Source organism: Archocentrus centrarchus, chromosome 21 (genome assembly GCF_007364275.1).
Source record: "Archocentrus centrarchus isolate MPI-CPG fArcCen1 chromosome 21, fArcCen1, whole genome shotgun sequence".
Classification (NCBI taxonomy): domain Eukaryota; kingdom Metazoa; phylum Chordata; class Actinopteri; order Cichliformes; family Cichlidae; genus Archocentrus; species Archocentrus centrarchus.
The window spans coordinates 18,504,337-18,520,607 of NC_044366.1; positions in this window are offsets into that span (position 1 = coordinate 18,504,337).

Consider the following 16,271-nt stretch of genomic DNA (forward strand, 5'->3'; position numbering starts at 1 on the left):
AACGGAACATAAAGCCAATTAGGAATGGGTGCACAGTTATCTTCATTCTCCACTGAATACTTCTTGATCTCCATTATAAATTGCTAATAGAGCAGATACTGGTTAGCAAAAAAGGAAAGATAGGTTACCATTTCTCACTCCCACCCGTGATGACAGGTGAATAGCACCAATTACAGTACCTTTGCTTGATGAGGCTACACCGTCATCAGCTGCCCCCCTCCTTCCTTTGAGGGGCTTCATGGTGTATTTTCCTCTGTTCTGTTGGTCAGCAGGGTTCATTGGCCCAAAACTCAAATATTACAGAAGGCCATGAAAGTGTTGATGTTCTGTCCTCCAAAAGTCATAGCTTTTGGTCTCTCTGCTATTATGATGCAATGAGCATGAAAAACACTTTATAGGCTCAGCTCAAGAAATCCTAATAGGTGTATATTGACTGGTTTATTTTCCACAAAGGGACTAGTAGCTGCAGGAAAATATATCAAAAAGGCTATCAAAAATGGTTGGGTCTTCTGTGGGGAATCAATAGTGGGTTGAGTTTTCACAGTTCTCTCTCGTCATTTAAAAAGACTGTAGACTATATGTTGCCTGGAAGGACCCACATGATTTTTTTTTTTTTAACATAGCAACCACACTACATGCTTGAAAAGACACAGATTAATAATAATTTAAACCATTATGACATCTGCTGTGAACTTGATAACAGGTAATTTTTACTCTAACTTGACAATGTGGCAATTATTTGTTTAGTGTTGTACAACCTAAGGACTTAGTAGCATGAAGGATCATGAGTTGATGTCGAAGCAGGTAGTCTAACATAACCTATGTGAATTAAAACTAATGTCCCTGCTCCCTGAATCCAGATGCTGCCATGGCAGCCCAGACTTATGACAAGAGGTATTGCGGTCCCTTAAATGAGCAGTATTTAATAGCCTGGATTCAAGTGTAAAGGCTTTCTCCCTAGTGCATTACTCCAAGAACCTAATTACAAGTTTCATCATCAATCATGAGCATTATTTATTCAGTGAAATGAATTTCTAATTAATAACTGATGAGCATTATGGCCTCAAAGACTGTAAAGTAATTAATTATAGTTGGCAACAGGGAATATCCCTGTAAAGGACTATCTGGTGCACAGTTACAGCACAGTGGTGCCAACAGGCTAATGTCCACAGAGAAGATGCACTGATTTTTTTTGTTTTTTTTTTTGCTTGGTACCAATTCTTTATTGAAATAATTATAGTTAATGTGGTCTGGGACTGTCATACTATTGATAATGTAGTGGAAAATCACAAAAAAGTATATTATAATTTCGGACTGCAACAGGTCCAAGAGCACATTTTAAGTCAAGATACTCCATAGTTTGTTTGAATATCACCACATTTAAAGTGAGGTCCGAAGGTTTTGGAGAGTGGTACAACTTGTAATTTTGCCTCTGTTCACCACCATAGTGTGGACTATCAGCTTTAACAGAAAAGGTTTAAATGTACTTAAAATGTTGCACTAACTGAACCAATTTTTGGTCTATTCACTTTCACAGAACCAAAAGTAAATGAATGAAATAATATAAAGATTATTTTAAATACTTTGACACAAGTCCTTTGCTGCCTTCAGTCCATGGAGCAGGAGCATTAGTTTTTATTCACATAGGTTATATAAGACTACCTGCTTCAACACCAACTCATCATCCCTCATGACTGTCTTAAGCCTGGAACCAATGGAGGTTTCTTGTTCAGGTGCTTTGCTAGGCCTTTACTTGCTACAAGTTTATGAGTCTTTCTTCAGTTTTGTATTCAGTGAGAGAAAAAACTGCTCAGCTGCCTTGGCCATTTAGTAACATTCTCCTCCTTTGCATGAAGAAACTGTCTAAAATAGTGTCCTATCAGTATTGCAGTACTGAACTGAATTTGAGTGTAGTAAATATACCTCTACACAATTCAGAAATCATCCTGCTGCTTCTATCACCAGCCATATAATTGACACTGGATGGATGGATGGTCCGGTTCCACTTGCAGTCAAATGCACCTATGGCATCACACCACATCTTCTGTGTTTTATAATTGTTGGTGCTTCAGATTATGATTCCTTCCTTTACTTCTCCATACTCTTCTCTTTCAGGTCTGGGCTACTGTAGACTAAAGTCTGGCAACCCCACACATTCAATTCAATTCAATTTTATTTATATAGTGCCAAATCACAACAAACAGTCACCTCAAGGAGCTTTATATTGTAAGGTAAAGACCCTACAATAATTACAGAGAAACCCCAAAACAACTGCAAGCACTTGGTGACAGTGAGAAGGAAAAACCTCCTTTTAACAGAAAGAAACCTCTGACAGCACCAGCCTCAGGAGGGGCAGTCATCTGCTGCGACTAGTTAGTGGGGAGGGGAGGGAGACAGGACAAAAGACATGTTGTGGAAGAGAGCCAGAGATTAATAATAACTAATGGTTAAATGCAAAGTGGTGTATAAACACAGAGTGAAAAGAGGTGAGTGAAAAAGGAATACTCAGTCCATCATGAGAAGCCCCCCCAGCAGCCTAGGCCTATTGCAGCATAACTAAGGGATGGTTCAGGGTCTCTTGATCCAGCCCCAACTATAAGCATTATCAAAAAGGAACGTTTTAAGCCTAATCTTAAAAATAGAGAGGGTGTCTGTCTCCCGAATCCAAACTGGGAGCTGGTTCTACAGAAGAGGAGCCTGAAAGCTGAAGACTCTGCCTCCCATTCTACTTTTAAATACCCCAGGAATCACAAATAAGCCAGCAGTGTGAGAGTGAAGTGCTCTTTTGGGGTGATATGATACTATGAGATCTTTAAGATAAGATGGCGCCTCATTGCTCAAAATCTTGTATGTGAGGAGAAGGGTTTTAAATTCAATTCTGGATTTAACAGGGAGCCAATGAAGAGAAGCCAATATGGGAGACATATGCTCTGTCTTTCTAGTCCCTGTGAATACTCTAGCTGCAGTATCCACTCCACTTATCAAGTATGTTAGGAGGCTATGCACATGCTTCCACAACTGGAGTTGCTACTGTCCCTATGAAGTAATAACTACTACTAGTAAAAGAAAAACAAACAAACATGTATTTATCTTGTGTTTTCTTTTTCAACAATTAAAAAGAATACCTCTAGCAACCATTTTAGATTCATTTTAATCATCTGTTTACATAAAAATGTTATTATATGAGACTTCTCTTTTTGAAATTCTACTCATAGTAATCATGCCATATTCATGACAACAAATTATAAAAATGACTGACAAAAACTACTGGGGAACAATGATTTGCCTTGCAGAAAGCAAAACAAAACAAAGATGGTTTCTGTGTCACCCCAGTGGCTTAAAGACTATAGCAGTGATTCAGCAGTGGTAGTGCACTGGGTGGCTACAGATGACCCACCTACCTGCAAAGAGCACCTGCTGCCAGATAGAGGCAGTGTTTAAAGTATGTAGTACAGCTGGTCTGTGGATTACTCCTGCTTGTGTTGTGGATTGTTCTTTAACCAGATGTGGAGAAGAGTGAAGTTATAACATACTAAGAGCTGAAACCAAGTGTTAAAAACAATGTAAAGTGCCCATCGCAGGCACCATCTGTGCTTTATATTTGATGGGGTTTTTTTCACATTTTTCCTGTTACTAGTGCATCCCGCTGTCATTCTCTTCCCTATTCTGGGCCACTTGTTAATCAATCAGCATTCAACCTGCGTACAGCATCATCCACCCTGAACAATGAGCAGTTGGGTTTTTGGAGGGCAGTACGTTTGCATAGACTGAAAACCCCTCCCTATAGACTCTCCATAGGCAAATACCTATGCAAACAGCCACAGCCATGGTAAAATAAATTAAGCATAAATGACCACTGACGTCCTCAGCCTGGCCACCCCAGCAGCAAGACCCATCACTGATGCAGATATCCTCCTGTGATTAGTGATTATTATTATTTTTTTTTTTGGAAGTCAGGATAACATTACAGCCCCATTTCATAACAGAAACCCTTTCAGCAGACATCTTATTACCTTGTGCAAATCTATTTTCCCCTAATTTGGAGGCCTTTATGTCTCCCCTGGGTTAGTAAAGATATATTACATATTCCAGCAAATATATGTTTTCAGAAAGATTTCATAAATATTAACAAAACACATTAAAACCACATCCTAGAACAGACAACAAATTTCCATGTAAACAAATTAGAGAAAGTACATACTGTACTCTTGTATAAGGGTGTATACAGCATAATGTCTTTCTATTTATACAATCTATAACAATAAGCCAGACATAATGCACACTTAAAAGGTATTTACATCATATTATACTCATTTGTGTACAGTAATATGATACGTAATGCACCCATACTACATAATTTGATATCAATGAATTATGTATAACATCACTATAATCATAAGCCAACCATGTACAAAACATAATGCAACCATGTTGTTTACATTTGAGAAATATTGCTGAGCAGTAGGTATGGCTTTAATATTGCTCTAGCTACTGCCAGCTATTCACTGACTTATATATGGGGAATCCCCACTTTCCCCATTTCAGTCAATAATGGTTAAGCAGGTATAGCCAATCACACAGCACAATATGATCACACGATTAGGCTAAGCCATTCAGGCATGAGAAAGAGGCTGCATATATTATCTAGCATCAGCAGCCTGGAATCCTCCATGTTGTTAACACTCCACTTCAGATAAATACAACCCAAGTGTACAAAGATTACTAAACATCCAGGAATCTGAACATCCTGTTGCACATCTTTAAAGAGTAAAGAACACATCTGCAAAATTCATGGCTCTACTCCTTGTGGTTTTGGAGTCTTTAGACGGGAAAGACAGATGGACAGATAAGACGGACAAATAAATGACAATATCCTCCCATTTTATATTGTATGGGAGGATAAAAACTGTAGCTTCACCACTGGTACAACATAATGTTGGCTTAATTTATCCAAATAATTTTGCTGTTTTTTTTAAAGACTTTTTTCTAAAAACAAGATGTCTCACCTGGCTTGGGGTGTCCATCTTAAGGCAAAGTATTTCAGTTGAATGGATTTTTATTCACCAAGAAAAGAATTCAGCAATCATGCATTTTAGCTATCGTCTATTGTCTTCCAGGCTATTTAGTAATGCTGAGTGATTACCTTCTAACAAGAAAACAAGCCACACATTGCCATGGAACTGACCAATCAGCACACTGTCCAAGTACTTTGTTTATTTGGTTAATGCATATATTTTGTCAAATGTTGTGAATTAAAGCTGAAAGACAACACATCAATCACATCTCGATTGCTTTATGGAGGCATGATCCTGTCCAAATACTTATGCACCTCACTAAAAGCATGAAAGACAATTGCAATGGGGTTTTTTGTGATTATATCCAGCTAATGCAGAGTTATGTGATTCCAGACTTACAAAATGCAAAAGGTTTTCAAGTTTTTATGACTGATTTAAAGCAAGGTTACATAAGAGAAGGATGTAACATTCACAACAACAACAACAAGCCACAACCACTTTTGAAAAGAGAGACATAATTACATAAAAGCATGTTTGTAAGAATACTGTGGGTCGTGAGAAAAGATTCAGCACCGATTCTGCTGGCCTGACCTCCTTCAGGAGGGTTTTACAAAGTAGGTCACCTAATGCCAAATGACCACTCTCACTTTAGAAATATATAAATAATTACAGTACACAGTTAAATTTGTTTAAGCAAGTATGAGTCTCTCTTCCTGAGGTGAATTATGTGCCAGCAATAAACACTGTGTACTGTCAGTTACAAGATATTAATGACTCTTCTGCTGATACCGTGAATGAGTATTGTTAGATTTCTCACTGCCATAAACATAACATTCAACATTTTTTTTTCCATCATTGCAATTTTGCTTAATTTATACTCAGAATTAAATCTTTACATCACTGTAATTGTGCTGCCCTGTACTAATCCTTTTCAAGGCTCATTTCATCTATATATATATATCTTTGGAATAACCACAGGTCAAACATAGATTGCTTAAAATTAAAGTAGATTATGTTGCATCTTCCTCTAGACATTACAATGAAATGGGGGTATTATGAAAAACGCACAGACTGTCAAAATTATGATAAAGAACCAAGAGAGGCTGTAATTCTGTCATTTAGAAAATGGAAATCAGCGATGCAGCCCTTTAATTTTTCTCTTGTTTCAATTCAGCACAATTTTTTTTAACATATATTCATCTCACACAACTCTACCTGCACAAAACAGAGATGAATTGAGTCATGCATGGCTGTTTAAGCTATTCAGAGTAAATGTAATAAATGTTCATGACTATAATGCTGAATTGCAGCAGTTTTAATCTGTGGCACTGCATCCTTATAGGTTAAAATACACTGTAGGTTAATATAGTACATGTCTGCATGTGGGTTGTGTTTAGATATACAGTAGTCCCCTTTGAATGGTTTTGGATTCAGACTTAAGACAACTCACTGCATTCACCAAAGATTTTGGGTGCACCATTGCATGTACTGGGTTGTTTAAAATCTATCATTTCTAATTTTAATTTGTTTTTTGCTTCCTTTTTTTCCAGGGTGACAGGTCCTAGAAAACAATGCCAGAATGTTCCTGTCAGAATATTTGCACCAGTATATAGGGTATACTAAAAAGTATACCCTATATACTCAGATTGACACTGTAGTATTTATACAAAGAAAATATGTACCCTACTCATTTGGACTAACATGACATAAAAATATGAGTACAACAATGAATGCCAATTAAATAGACTTTAGCAATGCAGACAATCATAATTTTGAATTCAATAAAATATCCTAGTCACTTCTCTAACCATACTTTTCACAGTTTTTCAGGCTGTTAGGAGCTTCCTCATGTACGTTAAGCATTAATAATTGTGTAGTCTATTCCAAATTAATTTAGTGCACACATTTGTAATTATACATTTTAATCAGTACATTATATAGTAACCAAACATCATGCTCTATTTAATCTGGTCAGTATTTGTACTTAACTTTTTAATGATTTTAGCCGAGCATGAAATATATCAGTAAAATATTATGAGACTTTCAGTTAGTGCATACATACATAGTGCCTCTACAGAAGCAGAGAACAATGAAGGGTAGGACTGCTTTCTTAAGGACTACTTACACAGTGCAAGAATCAGTTCAAACACCACCCTACTATAAAAAAGTCTTTCTATCAGCATACTGCTAATGTGTGCACTGTGCAGCCAGTGACATTCAAACTAAATTAAACGCGTCACAATGTCCTTTTATATCCTTTTATAGGGTGTTAATTGTTTTCCAACACACGACAAGACTCTAAGATATAATTAAAGCACAAAGTTGTCGTGCAGATGTTTGGGTTATTTTCCTCAAGCATGATCTCTTAAGATGATAAAACAGGAACACATCTCCTGCTGTTCAAGTAAAGTTCAATTTAAGGGGCCAATTACTCTTTATTAAATCTGCCTTTGTAGTACTGGATACTTTTTGTCTTTTAACTTTGGCTTTAATATAGTTTTAATTCATTGGGCATAGTTTCTATGTAAAAACAATAAATAAAAGTAAATGAATTATCTTGCTTTCATATTTTTAGATTCACTTGGTGCAAAGTGCCACCCGAGAGACAAAGTATCAGAGCTGAATTAAACTGGAAACTAAGAATGAGTGCACAACCAAAACATCTTTTTTATTTGGCCTTCTTTTTTTTTTTTTTGTTCAATAAACAAGCTTAGATAAAACTAACAGAAAAATGTATTAAGGAGGCTCGATTGGATTTAATCTGCTGTACACAATGGTCTTGTACAGAACGATAAAAAAATCAACAAAAAAAAATGGCAAACAATGTTTTAATAATCAAACACACAGGGCTCTATCCCAGATATCTAGGTTACTGAACCCATCATGCAGGTAATCTACATTAAAAACTGCTAAATATGGTCATCACATAGCTTCAAGTACTGGTGATAAGATGAAAAGTAGAAAACTTCATAATGGTACTACAAGTGTCTGTGTGTATACACACACATATACACACACATACACACTCACCAGCCACTTCATTAGCATACCTTTCTAGTATCAGGTTGGACACCCTCTTGCCTTCAGAGCTGTCTTAATTCTTCATGGCAAAGATTCAACAAGGTACTGGAAACGCCGTACACTGTGGTCATAAAGGGGTGCACTTGTTCAGCAACAATACTCAGATAAACTGTGGTGTTTAAATGATGTGCAGTTGGTCCTAAGAGACCCAAAGTGTGCCAAGAAAATATCCGCCACACCATAATATCACCAGCAGCAGCCTGAACCATTGATACAAGACAGTATGGCTCAAGCCTCAGTTTACTGTTCTTAGCTGACAGGAGTGATATCCAGTGTGGTCTTCTGCTTCTGTAACCCATCTGCTTCAATGTTTGATGTGTTGTGCATTCAGAGATGGTCTTCTGTATAAATTGTGGTTATTTGAATTACTGCTGCCTTGCTACCAGCTCAAAGCAGTCTGGCCATTGTAACAGTCATAATTGTGTGGTGTCTCTTTACAACAATCTAAGCTTTTGTTAGTGATGTCACAAGTATGCGTCACCGCTCCTCTGTAGAGAGCGTGGGAGAAACGTTTTGGCTGATGGACGCATGGACCGAGGCAGACCTCTATTTTTCTATCTCCCTAACTCTTAGTAATATCACAGGTTGTATGAACACTGCATATTTTCATGTATGATAATGCAGCAGCCGATCAACCGGGCTTTATAAGGTTGGTGAAGAATGTGTGTATTAAAGGACAACACTGTGGAATTCCTAGTACCAGTGTGGTTGTGAGTTTTTGTCTGCTGATCACGTCTGCTGCCTCCTCTTCACCACTGAACACAACCCAAACGTTACACCATTCTCCTCTGACATCAACAAGGCATTTCTGCCCAGAACATTGGTACAGGTTTACCTAATGAAGTACACCTAAGACAACGGCAAATCAGTTCAGTTTTTGTTTTCTGATGTTTAATGTGACCTATAACAATTCAGTTGAAAACAAACTGAAATATTTTATGGAGGGAAAATTAAAAATTAAAAAAAAGAAAGTAATGTGGTTCCATAAGTGCACAAACCTGCTTATAATTGGAGGTGTGTCTGTGTTCAAAATTAAGGTTAAATGGTATTCAGTACACACCTGCCATCACTTAAAGTGACTCTGATTGAAATCAAGTTCATCTGTTCTAGCAGAACTATTTACTTAGTTGCATCTTACAGCAAAAGCCATGGTCTTCAAAGAGCTTAAAAAGCATCAGAGGATCTCATTGTTGACAGGTCTCAGTCAGGAGAAGGGTACAAAGGACTTTCCAACTCATCAGATGTACCATGGAACACAGTGAAGACAGGTGTCAACAAGTGGTGAAAATATGGCACAATGGTGACATTACTGAGAACCGGAGGCCCCTCCTGAATGATGAAAAGACTAGAAAACTGGTCAGTGAGGCTGCCAAGAGGCCTACAGCAAAAGCATGCATCAAGTCTTCCAATAGCATGTGGCAAAATGTGTCATGGTCTGATGAGACCAAGGATAACCTTTTTGTCCATAATTCTAAAATGTATGTTTGGCACAAAATCAGCTCTGAACAACACCAGAAAAACACCATACCCACAAAGAAGCATGGTGGTGGCTACTGGAGCTGGGGCTTTACTCAAGGTGGAGGGGATTGTGAACAGTTCCAAATACCAATCAATTTTGAGACAAAACCTTCAGGCATCTGCTAGAAAGTTGAACATGGAGACAAATTTCACCTTTCAGCACAACAATGACCCAAAGTGTCCATCCACATCAACAAAAACTGCTTTCAGCAGAAGATTAAAGTTTAGGAATGGCCCAGCCAGAGCCCAGATCTCTTTGAATATCTGTGACATGGCCCAAGGAGGGCTGTCCACATGCAATGCTCAAACAAGATGACAGATTTGTAGCACTTTGACACAGAATAGTGAGCAAATTATGCCAAGATAAGCTGTGCCATGGTGATAAACCCCTACCAAAAATGACGAAATGCTGTATTGAAATCAAAAATTTAAGGGAGTGCTTATTTATGCAACTAGGGTATTTATTTATTTATTTATTTTTTTCTGCCTAAAAGATTTCAGTTTGTTTGTTTTGTTTTTTCTGTTGAATTCTTGTAGGTCACATTAAAAATAGCAAAAGTTATGAAATTATTTATCTTGGGCTCTCTCTCTTTTATTTTTTAACATCACAAAAACCCAAACCAAAGTCCCAGAATAAACAGAGAACCCACTGGCTTTACTGTTGTTAATGAGAAACATTCATATATAGATAGCAAAAAGCATAGTAATAGCTCTAGCAATAACTTTTAATTACTTTAACTTACTTAAGCACTGACTATAGAAGTATAGTTTATACCCTGGCAAAGTGTAGTTGCCCACTGTCTCTAAAGCCATAAAGTACACAAATTCCCCCACAGTAAATACTGTACAACAGGACTTAAATTATATTGTCAAAAGTATTCACTCACCCACCCAAATCATTGAATTCAGGTGTTCTAATCACTCCCATGGCCACAGGTGTATATATAACCAAGCACCTAGGCATGCAGACTGCTTCTAAAAACATTTGTGAAAGAATGCACTGGAATAAAAGCTCTAAAATACGGTACTATCCGAGGTATGATACCTCTGTATCCGTCACAGATATGAACAATATCCTGACAAATGCGCACTGGATCTTTGACGGATGCATTTTGGAGATTTCTCCGTAGACGGACAAGGTTGGACACTGAAAAACCCAAACTCTGAATGAACATCCGTTACATATCCAGATAATATAATTTAAACATCTGTGACAGATCAGACCTTCCCATATTCTCTGTGGAAACATTACGGATACGGAATGATCCATCGCAGATCCATAAAGTTGGATCTGTCACGGATCATTCCAGACCATTCCGGATCTTTCCGGATACAGGCCCTTTTTGTCCAGTGATGGGTCGCTCTCAGGAGCTCAGTGAATTCCAGAGTGGTACTGATAGGATGCCACCTGTGCAACAAGTCCAGTCGTGAAATTTCCCCGCAGCTAAATATTCCACAGTCAACAGTTTGTGGTAGCAGTGGAAGCAATTGGGAATGACAGCAACTCAGCCACAAAGTGGTAGGCCACATAAAATGACAGAGTGGGGTCATTAGATGCTGAGGCACATAGTAAACAGAGGTCACCAATTTTCTGCAGTCAATTGCTACAGACCTCCAAACTTCATGTGGTCTTCAGATTCGTTCAAGAACAGTGTGTAGAGAGCTTTATGGAGCTTTATGTTTCCATGGCAAAGCAGCAGCATCCAAGCCTTACATAACCAAGTGCAATGCAAAGTATCATATGCAGTGGTGTAAAGCACGCTGCCACTGGACTCTAGAGCAGTGGTGATGGCTGACAATCTGAAGGATGAGTCTGGGTTTGCCAGTTGCCAGGAGAACGATACCTGGCACTGTGCCAAGTGTAAAGTTTAGTGGAGGCAGGATTATGGTGTGGGGTTGTTTTTCAGGAGTTGGGCTCGGCCCCTTCGTTCCAGTGAAGGAAACTCTTAATGCTTCAGCATACCAAGGCAATTCCATGCTCCCAAATTTGTGGGAACAGTTTGGGAATGGCCCCTTCATGTTCCAACATGACTGCGCACCAGTGCACAAAGCAAGATCCATAAAGACATGGATGAGCCAATTTGGTGCAAAAGCAAATACTTTTGACAGTGTAGTGTATTTTAAACTCACTCACCTTTCAATCTCTCCAGGTGAAGAGCTGCTGCATCTCTGCTCCAACGGTTAGCTGTTATGCTATGGTTAGCAAAGTATAGATAGGAATATTAGTAGTTCCATTTTCTCTCAGGCTAGACAAAAATTTAAAACACCATCAGTCTTTAAGCATTCTGTAGTGTTAATGTAGTCAGTATAAATTACTCACAGCTAAAAACCTCTAGCATATATGAAGGAGTATTAGGGCCACATTGAGAAAAAAAAATTGTGCATTTTGAGAATAAAGTCAAAATTTTGAAGCTTTCGGCACATTTCTTTAACGTCCTTATACTTATCGCTACATTGTGTTTATGTAGTAAAACAGAAATCATTTCCTTGTTACTAAAACCGATTCTAAGGTATAGTTTCATCAACTCATCTACACAAAACAGTTTGGAGAGGGTATAGCAGACGTTTGACTTGAAACTACAACTCTAATCTCCACATTTTGACTTTTTTCTCAAAATAGCATTTCAAATTTTTTCTCGAAATGTTGATTTTATTCTCTAAATTTTTTTTTTTCTCAACGTGGCCTTAACACTCCTTTGTATAATGCTCCTTGTAAGCATAGGCTAACGGTATTTACTTGGTCTGGAAATTCATGCTCTGGTTGGGTGTACAGTCCCCCTGGCTGAAATCCAGTGTTCCGATTGGTTGAGAGTAAATGATTTTTGTCTGTTGTCAAATGGATAATTAAACAACTAAAGCTAAATTGAATTTTGCCATACACTGATCAGTGGATGCATTTTAAGCTAGCTCTAGAATATTTTAAAGCATTTTAAAAAGGTACATATTTCTTCCAAACTGCTATAAAATAGACCATATTTTCTGCAACATTTTATCGTCTCCTAGTAGCAGTATGAAAGACTTAAACTCAGGATACAAAGCACCCTCTTTCGGGGAACAGTGTGTTGTCTGTCATCTGAAATAACTGCATTAATCTTTTTTCCCTATTGGATTACACATGATTGGTACTTTAATTAACTGTTTAACTATCTAAAAGTTCAGGTGGGTCAGTTCATTATAAGGCACATTATTTCACTCTCACAGCACTGTCAGCTCAACACTGGAAACAGATACACTATGTTATATCCTTCAGTATGAATGAGACATAACAGAGACAGGACTGCACATCCTATAACTGTCCTCTGCAGGTCTACAAGACACACACACACACACACACACACACACACACACACACACACTGAAAGCTCCCGTCTTTCCATCTGGTAAAGTGGGCTGTTGTGATTGATTTGTGGATTTGCTCCCTCTTTTTTTCTCTCCATTTAAGTGAAATAATGTATGGAAGCAATCTGGCGACAGACATTTTGGAAAATCTATTTGAAATCATTTCAGTCGAAGCCATGGCAGTTTGTCTTCTTAGGGCATAGGAGCAAAGTATAATTGTCTGCAGTCTAGTAAAACACAGTATAACTGCCATCACACTTGACTGAGCTTATAGCCAGCTAGTCCCATGGCCTCTAGAAGATAGAGCAGTTAATGTTCCCTTTTATTTTAGAGGATATGTCACTTGTATCGCAGATTTATACCATGATACAGCAATTTTGTCCAAACAGATGGATAATGGTGTCACCAGCAAAAAGCCCCGTTTTTATTGAGTTTAGAGCATATTGTTTAGATAGGGGACTGTGTTGAACAGCTTCGCCAGCCCTTTCTCTCTTTATCTCTCTAATCTTGCCAGTATTAGATTTGATCATTTTTGTTTGAAGGAGGAAAATGTGGCTGTAATGGCTTCCTAATAGCAAACACAGGGGATACAAATCCAGGGACCCTGTTCTGTAGTGCTTCCATAAGCACCACTGATTTATAGAGGTCTTTATGACAGAAAGGAAAATGATCTGCTGCAGGTATAAATCAGGTGAGGAGTAGGAAATTGAACTTAGATATCATCTTGTCAGATGCTTAATGCTCTTCCTCCTGTCACATTCGATAGGACCAATTTGGAGAATCCTGCAGAGGTAAAAAGAAGACAATTAACAATGACAGTGTGGTAATAGATGAAGCTATAAAATGAACCTGCTGCCTGCAGGATGCTTTGTATGATTTCCACATGAGATAGTGAAGGGTTATGTTGTCTCAGCCCACCATTTCTTCTCTTCTCGCTCCTCTTTTCGGTTGTCTTTCCACGAAAATATGTTCTAAATACTAACATATGTTACATACTAAAGTACGTAAAGATATCTTTTGTGGTTTGATTGTGCTCTGTGGTTGCTGAATTATTATCCCACACATGACAAGACTTGTAAATTCAGGTTAACCTTGCTTTTATGTTATTGATTCCCATGGCATATTGCATCCTTACACTACATTAAATTAATCAATATGGATGTGCGTAAATGTGTCCTCATGCATGCATAAGAACATTAAAACCACTAACTCTCAGATCAAAATAAACTCCAGCACCCTGTCAGATTCGGTTTCTAGCCACTCCACTTTTTAAGTTTGATACTGTGATAAAATAGATGTTTGCATGCACTCTTTCCAAAAGTTTACTTCTATGCGGTTCTCCTAGTATACCATATATGTAAGGAAGTGGATTGTTTGCTGTAATAACTGTCAAACTGTATCAGTGCTCAAACAGATGCCATCGTTCAAGTGGTATAATGAGTTCACGATAGGACAGAGAATGACAATGCTCTCTGATCCCTGAATGTCACTCTGGTGTAAACCACAACACGGCGGTTTATTGCTAGCATCATGCATTCAGCAGCACACAATGATATGACAGAATGCGGGGAGAGAGAAAAAAAAAAAAAAAAAAAAAACAGGAGCCCATCCATCTGAGTGTGAAGGTTTCAGCTGACTTGAATTAATAATAATAAAAAACAAAACGCCTAATTTCTTGAACGCTGATGACCTTTTGTGGAAAGCTTTGTCAAGTGGCAATTCAAGCCCAAGCACCTGAAGAGCTTTACAGTAATAACCAGAGAGCCACTCTTTAGGAACCATCACCCCTCGCAGCTCATCAAGCCAAGCGCTTGTATAATCTAATTTGATTTTAATGCTTCTCTGAAGGAGATTGTGCTCTGTGTAATGATGCTGTTGTCAAGAGCCAGTGGTAATGTCTAATATCACAACCATGTTAACTACTTCTGTGACACTCATTGCAGCATGTTTTCCACATTGTCTCCAGTGCACAGTGGCATGTGCTGCATATTTATGACTTTGTTGTTCTTCCTGTTGCATTCTACTTCATGACTGACAGAAACATGGTAAATGTTTAAAACTCCTTCCTTATTACCTTTGCCTGATATGGTACTTTTTTCGTATTCAGTACAGTAGATAGAGCATAACGATGAAGGTCTTAGCTGAGATGAGGAGAATTTTGAAGTGCTCACACTCGGGGGCAGCAAATGGAAAAGTGACAAGCCTGGTGCACTTGTCTATTTTACTTATTCTGTGCCTCTGTTTCATATTCTGCCTCGCACCGTGGGGTTATTTTCCTCCAGGGTTCAGGAGGGCACGCTCTTTCATTTCTTCAGAAAATTGTTTCGCAGGATTTCAATCTTTGGCTGCTAGATATGACAAAACACAATATCAAGAACACTTATGTTTCTTATCTGCCATTTTTTCTGGGTATAAATAAAAGATCAGTATAAATTTAAGTCAAGCGGCCTCGAATGCACATGTGAGAGATGAGTATGAAAAGAACTATGAACCTTGGGACAGCACAACTGTACATTTTCATCTCTTGCTCAAAATTACCTTGGCACTAGGGCTTTGTGTGTCATTTGTCATCCTTGAAAATCAATTAAGTGTTTCCATGATAGCAATACAGATGTAATCCTTTGACTGGTCGGACAATCGAGCACAAAGAAACCTAAGAGCGTACCTTTGGATTTTACATTATGTAAAGAGTATTTCTTTGAAATACTCTTTGTTCATATAATAGATTTTGAGATGGTGGTCAATTAGGTGCAGACAATGATAACTACAGTATAAATCAGATAGCTGAAGGGCTATCCCAAGTATTGATTGTACTTAAATAGGCCCTCAATTTGCCACCCGATAAAAATCATCACACCACACAAATGCTCGTACCAGAGTAACCACAATACCTCTAAAAGGCAAAGATGTTAAACAGCAGAGACCACAATTTTACTCCTCTCTGCGATCATTCATCTGTCAGTGAAAGTCTTCATGCATCAAAACCAAAACAGCCAAAACAGAAAAACTGAACGCTGCTACACCGATTTGATAATCTCGCACACAAAAATTTCACTGACCGTAAAACACAAACTGTCATGAAATGATTCAATGCTATGGGACGCCCCCACCCAAAAAAATCTCTCATTTTCAAACCACACAGCACCGAGATCTTTCATGAAATACTACTTATGATGATTCACATATGTGCAGGCTTTGTATACTGAACCTCCCAGTGGTGCAAAAAAAATCCAACCATCGTCCTCTCAATGTCCCGCTTTTTGTTTTTTTTTTCCTCCCCCGTTTGGCTCTTGTCAGAGGTCAACCTCAAACAGCATG